The sequence below is a fragment of the Myotis nattereri genome, assembly GCF_964212035.1.
Source record: "Myotis nattereri genome assembly, chromosome: 5".
Classification (NCBI taxonomy): domain Eukaryota; kingdom Metazoa; phylum Chordata; class Mammalia; order Chiroptera; family Vespertilionidae; genus Myotis; species Myotis nattereri.
In genome coordinates this window covers 5,950,417-5,959,930 of record NC_138080.1, presented here as the reverse complement: position 1 = coordinate 5,959,930, position 9,514 = coordinate 5,950,417, and the positions used below count along the sequence as shown (strand labels likewise).

The window sequence follows — 9,514 nt, the reverse complement described above, 5'->3', positions numbered from 1 at the left end:
ATGAGCAGGCAGGAGGGCAGCTATGTGGGTGGGGTGGAAGCAAGTTAAGTTATAAGAAGCAGCTGGATAAGAAGGAGGAATTGTTTAAAAAATTTTGTTTACAGTGGGTTTTAAATATACAGGAGTGGGTAAGTACACAAAGCACAGAGTTAATAAAGCAATTGTAACAATCATAACCTGCATGTCTTTTTCCATATTAACAACTGTAAACCTACTTTTCCCCATCCCTGTACTATCTTTAAAAAAAAACACTAAACACAAAAGCAGAAAATCAATTGATTATTTCTACTTCCAAAACCTCAGCTCCCTCTTCAGCATCAACCTCTTGGTAGTTTCTCATGCATCTTTTCAGGAAGCTTGTTTGTCCAAGTTTCTATTTATGAGGATACTAGTGGCCCGGTGCACGAAATTCATGCACATTAAAAGGGAATTAATTAGAGGAAATATTTTAATATTGCTATTTGCCCTTTCTCTAAAATAGAAGTGCAGAGATGAAAGAAAATTAGTAAAATGTATATGAAAATCTCCTTCCTGTCAGAGTCTGGACTGTGCCACAGGACCCAGAGTCAAGTCCCTGCCCACCCGCGTGTGCCTAGAAATCGCATGAGACCAGACCTGTCTGGCTCCACCCCCATCAAGCCCCTCAGAGTGGGGGGTGCAGCCTCAGGTCCCCCGTCAAGCCCTGCTGTGCGGGGGGCGTGACCTCAGGTCCCACAGCTCAATCTCAGGTCCCCTGACCTGGCCTCTCCCTTCCTCTCTCTCTCTCTCTCTGTAAAAAAAAAAAAAAAAAAATTAAAAAAGATCTCATGCCTTTTTCAAACTGGAACTGTGGAAGGTGTAGAAGAAAAAGGCAAAACATTAAGAAAAAGTGGAGGAATTTCACAGAGCTGAAGATCAAGTGCCTGAGAAAGAAGTTTGCCCAAAAGATACTTTGAAAGGCAAGGAGGCAGGGTGTCTATAAGAAAGCTAAGCACTGTCACAACAAATATGGACAGAGGGACAGAACTGAGATTCAGATGGAGAGGATAGCAAGGAATGTGGGCATCTTCTCTGTGGGACCCAAAGGGGGATTCTTCATCAGGATCACAGGTTTCAACAGTGTGAGCCAGGAAGGTCTGTCTGCAAAGTGTTTCAGCTTCTCTGCCTTCGCTGGATCTTCAATGGCTCCTTTGTTAAGCTCAACAAAGCTTCAGTTAACATACTGGGGATTGTGGAACCATATGTTGCATGGGGATTCCCAAACCTGAAGTCAGAAATGGATGGGTCTACAAGTGTGGTTATGGCAAAATCAACAAGAAGCAAATTGCCCTGGCAGATAACACTTAGATTGTTCCATCTCGTGGTGACTATGGCATCATCTGCATGGAGGATCTGATTCATGAGATCCACACTATTGGAAAGCCTTCAACTTCTATGGCCTGCAAATTACCATATTTTTCCGTGTATAAGATGCCCCCCCACTTTTCCAAACCAAAATTAATAAATCAATATTTTAAACATAAAACAGAACACATTTTTATTTAGTAATCACCACAGGTAATGTTTATATACCAGTACTATGATATTATGCAGCATATCGCTTTATTCAGCCTCTGTTGCATCACTTCTCTCTTCTTCATCATTATTAGTTCCAGACATGTCAATTTCTTCAGCTTCTACTATATCACTGCTGTCTTCTGAGTCGCTGTCTATGTATATGAGATCATCCTCATAAACTGGTGGCATTTTCTGAGTTAACTTTGTTCATGTTCTCATGGCCAACCCTTCTCTCCTTATGAAACTGAAGCACCATTTGCCTTTCCTGTAAAATCAACAATGTTCATTTCGCTTGCAACCATTCTTGCCTGACATTGAATAAGCTTGGTTGACACACATAAGCCACTCTGGCGCTGCTCCATAATCCAAGTCTTAAGCCTCTGCTCCAAGTTTGCCCATTTTGCTGGTTTTCCTCTTAAGGCCTTCTTTTTTGGCATCTTAAGGAGTTGTTCTTCCTGTTTTCTCCACTGTCTGATCATACACTCAGTGGGAGGAGGTCCAAATTGTCTCTCTGCAGCTCTATTTCCATGCACTTTTGCATAGCTGATTACATTCAGTTTGAATTTTGCAGAGTAAGACAATTGCTTACTGGTATTTATCTTTTTATTTATTGACATCTTTATGGGTTCAGAATGTTCCAGTCCCTGTTGCATCTGCACACACTCTCCACCTCCACCTCCAATTACAGCATCAGCTGACATCAGTAACAATAAGGCTCATGATTGGAGGAAGCCTGTTTGACCAGGTATGGGCAGCCACGCACCCATGCAGCTCCTTCCTCAGCTGACTTCTGTGTGTGAGAGAGGCCCCCTGATTTTCAGTCTAATGATTTTAGAAAAAAATAGCATCTTATACATAGAAAAATACGGTATCTTCTCCAGGAGGGACCAGATCAACAGGCTTATTAGAAGGACAAAAGGCCTGGTGCATGAATTTGTGCACCAGTGGGATCCCTCGACCTGGCCTGTGGGATCAGGCCAAAACCGGTTCTCTGACATACCCTGAAGGGTCCCAGATTATGAAGAGGGTGCAGGCCAGGCCGAGGGACCCCATTGGTGCACGATTGGGGCCGGGGAGGGACACGGGAGGTTGGCCAGCTGGGGAGGGACCACAGAAGGGCTCCAGGGTGTGTCCGGCCGGTCTTGCTCAGTCAGCAAGCTAACCTACCAGTCAGAGCATCTGCCCCCTGGTGGTCAGTGCACAACATAGCCAGCGTTTGAGCGACCTTAGCATATCATTAGCATATTATGCTTTGATTGGTTGAACGGATGACCAGACACTTAGCATATTAGGCTTTTATTATATAGGATGAACTGAGGTGTCTACCATTATTATTTTTGTAATTTGGTCAGTTAATAAACAGTGGCTGTTTCATATTGTTTAAAAAGTGGGGGGGAAAGCCCAGCCAGCATGGCTCAGTGGTTGAGTATTGACCTATGAACCAGGAGGTCACAGCTTGATTCCCAGTCAAGTCACATTCCCAGGTATGGGCTCCATGCCTGGGAATTTTAGCTGGAAAATCCCTAGCAGGATCTTTAACAGGTTCTACAGTCCTGCTCTGTCTTTGGTGAGACCCAGGATCCTCAGGATCAGCCAAACTGGAATTCCCTTTTTTGGGGAGCTCTACATTTCACCTCCAGTCACCCAGGCTCACACCAAAGTGTTGGCTTTGGTTCCTCTTTCCTTAGTCTGAGTCCAACGAATTATTCTTCAGTGTCAACATTTAATGCTTTTGTCTCCGTATAACTGGCATTTCCTAATTCTGCCCTTTAATCAACTGCAAAAAGTGCCTTCCTAACCCACCTTATAACTGCTAGTCTCCCCTCTTTTAGAACTCTCTGGAGTAATATTAAAGTAATACTTCATCAACACCTAAATCATGTCCCATATCTAAAATCTACTCTATCTCCCTACAGGCCCTGACCAGATAGCTCAGTGGGTTAGAGCATCCTTCCAAATGCCAAGGTTATGAGTTTGATCCCTGGTCAGGGCACATACAAGAATCAACCCATGTCTTGATGGTGGAAATCATGTTCTTTCATGGAGTTGCAAGGAAAGCATCCCAGGACCACATAGGGAGGTCGTGGCATGGTAATATTTATTGGGGTGGAAATAAAAGGCTGCCCCCAGGTTCCCAGTGTTTCATCTCCATCCATCCTGACCTGGAAAAAGTCCAGCCTTGTCTTCATTCAGCCCAGAATTAAGACCAGTGTTCAGAGAGTCTGTGCCACATTAAAGATTAGTCCTTTGGAGCCTGCATGATCTGCTGCAGATCCCAGGCAGCTGCGAGGCCTGTGTGGCTGCGATGAAATGCGTGATCTCATGGGCACGCACATGTTAGAGAGAAAGAGAGGGGAAGAGGAAGAGAGAAGGGGGAGAGCTTCTTTGTTAAATTGGGATTATATGATTTTTGGGTTTGGGAAGGACCAGGCTCTTCTTCAAACCAAGCAATCAACTTCCCAATCCTCGATGGGCTTGCGTTGAATTCTTCCCCTAACCAATCCATTTCCTAGATATACCAGGGTTCTTCGTCCCTTATCCAATCCAATCCTTTTCCCAAGTTAGACACTCCCCCTTATGGTGCCGACTTAGTCCTACTGCACATGCCTCAAAGTGGAAGTACCTCCCTCTGTGCCATCTTATCTTCTACTGGGTATGTGCCCAGCAGAGGAATTTCCCCTTTATTGTTCATGCCTTCCCTCCACAGTCTGAAGCAGGAAGGACCAGTTGTACATTGTATCCCGGTGAGACTGAGAAGCCTGTCCTTCCTCTCTTTAGGGCAGTGGTTCTCAACCTTGGCTGCACATTAGAATCACCTGGGAATCTTTTTAAAATCCTGACTTCTGGGCCTCATCCTCGGAGGAGTTTAAAAAGATTCCCAGGTGATTCTAATGTGCAGCCAAGGTTGAGAACCACTGCTTTAGGGGGAAGGGAGGGGCGATAATCCCCTCAGCGGGAGCCTGCTTTGGTCCCCTGGGAAGCCCACGAATGCTGCAACTTCCCAGCAAAGCAGGCCCCGGCTCTGATCCCACTCCCCAGCCATCACGTTCCTTCCTGTATTAATGCTTAGCTCCTACACTAATGAATGAATGCACAAGGAAGTGGAACAACAAATTGATGTTTTCTCTCTCCCTCAAAAATCAACTTAAGCCGAAACCGGTTTGGCTCAGTGGATAGAGCGTCGGCCTGCGGACTGAAGGGTCCCAGGTTCAATTCCGGTCAAGGGCATGTACCTGGGTTGCGGGCATATCTCCAGTAGGAGATGTGCAGGAGGCAGCTGATCGATGTTTCTCTCTCATCGGTGTTTCTAACTCTCTATCTCTCTCCCTTCCTCTCTGTAAAAAATCAATAAAATATATTTTTTAAAAATAAACTATCTCCCTACAAAGTCCTTCACTAAGCCTTCAAGGCCTGCTCCTAACCCAGCTCTGGAGCTGACTGCCCAACACCTTTCTCCAGCCCAAACACTCCCATACCTGGTGTCCCTAACACACTGACACCCATGTTCCTGCTACTGCATAGACTGTTCCCTTATCTAAAGAAGCCGCCCACCAACTCTCCATCTATAGAAATACTGCATGTCCTTCCAGTTCCAGCTCAGGTTTTGCCTCTTTCTCAGCCATTCTAGATGAAAGCAGGTCCTTCCAATTTAAACCCCATTAAATTCCGTTGAGTACTACCATATTTTAGCTTATACCTTTGGCTCACACACACAGTTCCCACAACTACATTTTAAGCTCATTATTTGGAACACGTGGCATCCAGAATATTAGTGTGCCTTGAATATCCACTTCCCTAGGAAACAGGAAAGCAAAGCTCCCTTACACAAACTGTGGGGCTGAGAGTTGGAAAATACTGAACTCATGCAAACCACAAACTGACTCTTTTTTCCTCCACCCAGGTGGCAGGAGGGAATAAAGCTGGTCCTGGAATAGGCGATACACCTACTGATTCTAGTTTTTTCCATCCTAGTGTTGCCAGGGGAATTAGGGGGTCCAATTTCCCCGACACTAGTAGGAGTGGGCGGCTCTTGTGATTCAGAAAAAGAATTTTGTTGTTGTCCTTACCTGGGAATATTTTTCTATTGATTTTAGAGAGAGTGGAAGGGCGGGGGAGAGACAGAAAGAGAGAAACATCAATGTGAGAGAGTCACGTTGGTTGGTTGCCTTCCGCACACACCTGCAACCGAGGTATGTGCCCTTGACCCAGAATTGAACCCTTGACCCTTCAGTCCATAGGCAGAGACACTCTATCCACTGGGCAAAACAGGCGAGGGCAGAAAAAGAATTTTCTAAGATTTGCACGGGTGAATGCATGGTTTTCGTTGGCGAGGAGTTACATTCCTTGGGTTCCAAAGTCCCATGCCCCTTAAACCAGTCCTGAAAGAGTGGCAGCTGTGGGCTCAGTGGAGCCCAAAGGAAGGCCAGTGCCAGAGCTTTCATTCCATGTTGCAGCCGGGTCATTAAAGTTCATTAGTCCATTGTGTGGGCCCCACATGGCTGTGGGCCCTGTGGGTGGAGGAGACCCAAGAGGAGTCCCAAGAGGGCCAGAAGGCTAAAGGCCAAGAGAGGCAAAAGAATAAACTCCGCCCAGCTGGTGTGGCCCAGTGGTTGAACATCGACCCATGAACCAGGAGGCCCAGGCTTGATTCCCAGTCAGGGCACATGCCCAGGTTTCAGGCTAGATCCCCCAGGAGTGGGTATGCAGGAGGCAGCAGATCAAAGATTCTCTCTCATCATTGGTGTTTCCATCTCTCTCCCTTCCTCTCTCTGAAACAAAAACACATTAAAAAAAAAAAAGAGTAAAAATCAAGAGAGCATGCTCCTTTGATTAGGAGTTTAAATATTCAGGTTTTGTGCCCTTGCAGTGGCCACACCTATTCTGGCCACTAATTTATTTCCAGGTGGGCACCCTCCCACATCAGGCAGGCCTTACTGGGCATGCCTCTACACGGGCTCTGTCCAGGCCCTTCCCCCATTGATCCCGCAGGAAACAGACCTGGGAGAGTGCTGAGTTAGCAAAGCGGTATAAATGGCATGCCTGGATGATCCAGTCTTCCCTTTACTCCTTCCTGGAACAAGATTATTACGTCAGTATCACTGGGACCAGCTTTTGGGTGTACAAACAGATGGAAGGCAGAGCAGGACCTGTAAAGGTCTAGGAAAGCCTCAGGCTACTTCCATTTTCCGAGATTCTCAGCATATTGAAAACTGAAGATGGGTTTAAAAATGGTGGTGTGTTTGACATCGTTTTTTCATTGCACCACCCTTTTCGCTCAATCCTGTTGTCAGTGTGTCTCTGCGACCTCATGTCTAATCTTACATCAGGATACATCACCAATTGGAAGCTGAAAAAACCTTGGATTATAGTATTTTTTAAACTGAATTTATTTGGGGGTGATATTGGTTAATAAAACTATATAGGTTTAGGGGTACAGTTCTATAATATATCATCTGAATGCTGTATTGTGTTCAGATTATAGCATTTTGGACTCTAGTTCTCTGGCCGCCGCAGGCTGCTAGGCCCAGCAGGAAGGTGATGCATGACATGGGGTCACACGGCGCCGTGCAGGCGCCTCCAGGCCTGGCGGCGGGAGCCCTTGCGGGTCCCGCCAGCACCCCGTGGGGGCCTTGCACACGCTGCAAGGGGAACTGGCCCCTCCCAATGGCACGCTAGACCTCCCACTCCTCCTACCGCCCGCCATTCGCCCTCCCAGCGAAGAAAGCGGGATGCAGGCCCTGGAGCCGGGGCCCCAAAACCAAGGGGTCGAAACCACAGGGGTTGGGACGGAACGCCAGACAGCCCGCCCACTAGAGCACTAGGGAACCGGGGCGCGGCGTCGCCCGCCAGCCGGCCCCGCCCCTAGGCGCGCGCCCGCGCTCCTCTCCGCTCTGGCCCGCCCCCACCCCTCCCATCCAACCAACAGCTACTTCCTGCCGCACTCCTAGCCAATCGCCACACTCCACGAAGAATAGCCCTAGGGGGCGTCTGGGAAGGTGATTAGAACGATGGCCAGACTGACCAACCACGTTTCGAAGCTGGCGCGGGGGGGGCGGGACTTTGCTCTGGCCCTAGCGACTCAGGAGCGAGGGGCGGACGCTGGGCTGGACTTGGTGCGGCCGTGCTCGCTCGCTCGCGCGGTCGCAGCGGTAGCCCAGGCCTTTTGGTTCTGTGGCACGTGACGGTCGGGCCTCCTCTGCTGCTGTCTCCACTGCAGCGTGGGGCCTGGTGTGCGGGCGGGAGGAGCGCGGGCGCCGCCGGCGGTCCCTGGGAGGCTCGAGGTGAGACTGGAGGCCTGCGTGTGTCTTCGGGCCTGTGAGGACCCCAGGGGTCTGGGCGCGTCGCGTTCCGGCCGCGGTGCCGGGCGGGGCCGGGGGGTCGGGCTGGGTTTCGAGGGCTCAGGCCCCGGCCCGCGCGCGGGTCATGAGGGGTAAAGGCCCGAATCGCGGCCTCCTCGGTGGGAGAGCCCAGCCCCAGGTCGCGCCGTTGGGGTCGGGAGGCGTGGCAGGTGCTCTAGAGCCTCCCTTGACCTCAGCTCCTTGCTGCCTGTGGCTTTGCTTCTAGAGCTTTCTTAGGCCTTTTGCTGGCTGCCGGGGACGCCGGGAGGTGGGCTGGAGTCGCCGGGCGAAGGTCTGCAGTGGAGTCGGGCCTAGTTGCTCCCTCCGGCGATATCAGACCCCGGAACGGGTAGGGTCCGTGTTACAGGTTCAGTATTTGAATGTGGAACCGCAAAGCGAAGACTGAAACGGAGCGCCCTGAAGGGTGTGGAGAATGTGCTAGAAGGCAGTGATTGAGTAGCTTCAGTCTTCTTGTGCCCACCTCCCAGTCCAGTCGGAATTTCACCAGACAGTAGAAGTAGGAAAGCACTCAGAAGCTTCCTGTGGGCAGGTTTTCCAGGGGAGGAGCAGGCCCCGGCCCAGAGCGATGAAATGACTGGTCCAAGGTCACGCGTTCGTTTTGTGATCCCGTCCGGATGGTAGGCGAGGGCTGGGCAGTTTTGGTATTACGGTTAGGCCCCGGTTCAAGTCCTCCGTCGGCCATGTGTTGCTGTGTGACCTTGGGCAATTCACTTTTTTACCCCAGTTCTCCCCAAATGATGGATCTAATAATACCTGATGGAGTTGTTAGAAATAAATTGTGTATAAAATAGAGTGAAGTCTGATACATATTGATTGCAGTAAGTTATAGTCTGAATGCTGTTGGTCCACTGCACGGGCTGACATCCTGCTCTCAGGGTTCAGCCCTGTTCCCCAGGACCGCTGGGCATGACAACAAGTCTGTGCTGGTTGAGAGAAGTTAAACGGAGCTGAATATTAAAAGGTTGGGAGGACAAAGGTGAACCACCGCTAAGTCCCTCTACGTCTGATTTAGGAAGTGGAACATTTTGCTTGAGTTTTTTTGTTTTTTTTTCTTAAAAGGAAAAGTGTTATTGATCTTTAAAGTCATTCTGGATCTTAGTCTTTTTTCCAGCAGTGTTTGAGGATCATGAATAGAATCACTGCCATGCTGTACACTGGCTGTAATTACTTGGAGCAGAGGTGAAGAGCTGTGTGGGAGCTCTCCTCGCCTGTGCACTAGCCAGGGTCCAGAAGAAAGCAAGCCAGGTACCCGGATCGTGAGCAGTCCAGGGTGAACTGTGTATTGGAGAGGATGTGGCCTACAGCAAACAGATGCCATGAGCTATCTGGGAGCGGTGTCAGCATCTCTCCACACCATGCTATCTTAATTCAGCAGTTTCAACCACATTATCTGGCAAGGACCATGAGGGGTGAACTTTTTCACAGAAGTAACGTTTTCACAGAAGTCGTTGCTGCAGTTTTGGCAATCAGGCTGTTGCATCTTTTTAGTTACACAGTTGAGTTTGCCCTGCGAAGAGGTTAAGGTGATGAAGTGACAGTTGGTGTGCATCGATACAGGCTCAAGAGACTGGGGTTTCAGTCTGAACGTGGGTAACTAGCTTATGAACCACCTTGGTTTC

General features: G+C 48.9%; 1 protein-coding gene and 1 pseudogene across 2 annotated transcripts in view; both read left to right on the top strand.

The window, feature by feature from the left end:
• The first annotated feature begins 806 nt into the window (after positions 1 to 806).
• Positions 807 to 8,330, top strand: LOC308519315 (large ribosomal subunit protein uL30-like; annotated as a pseudogene). Its single transcript has 2 exons — positions 807 to 1,420; positions 8,242 to 8,330. The product of its transcript is annotated as a large ribosomal subunit protein uL30-like (transcript).
• CANX (calnexin) overlaps positions 7,618 to 9,514 on the top strand; it is a 31,447-nt gene continuing 29,550 nt past the window's right edge. The window contains exon 1 of the mRNA XM_081093295.1: positions 7,618 to 7,817. The gene's annotated coding sequence lies outside the window, so the exon portion shown is untranslated. The remainder of the gene's footprint in view (positions 7,818 to 9,514) is intronic.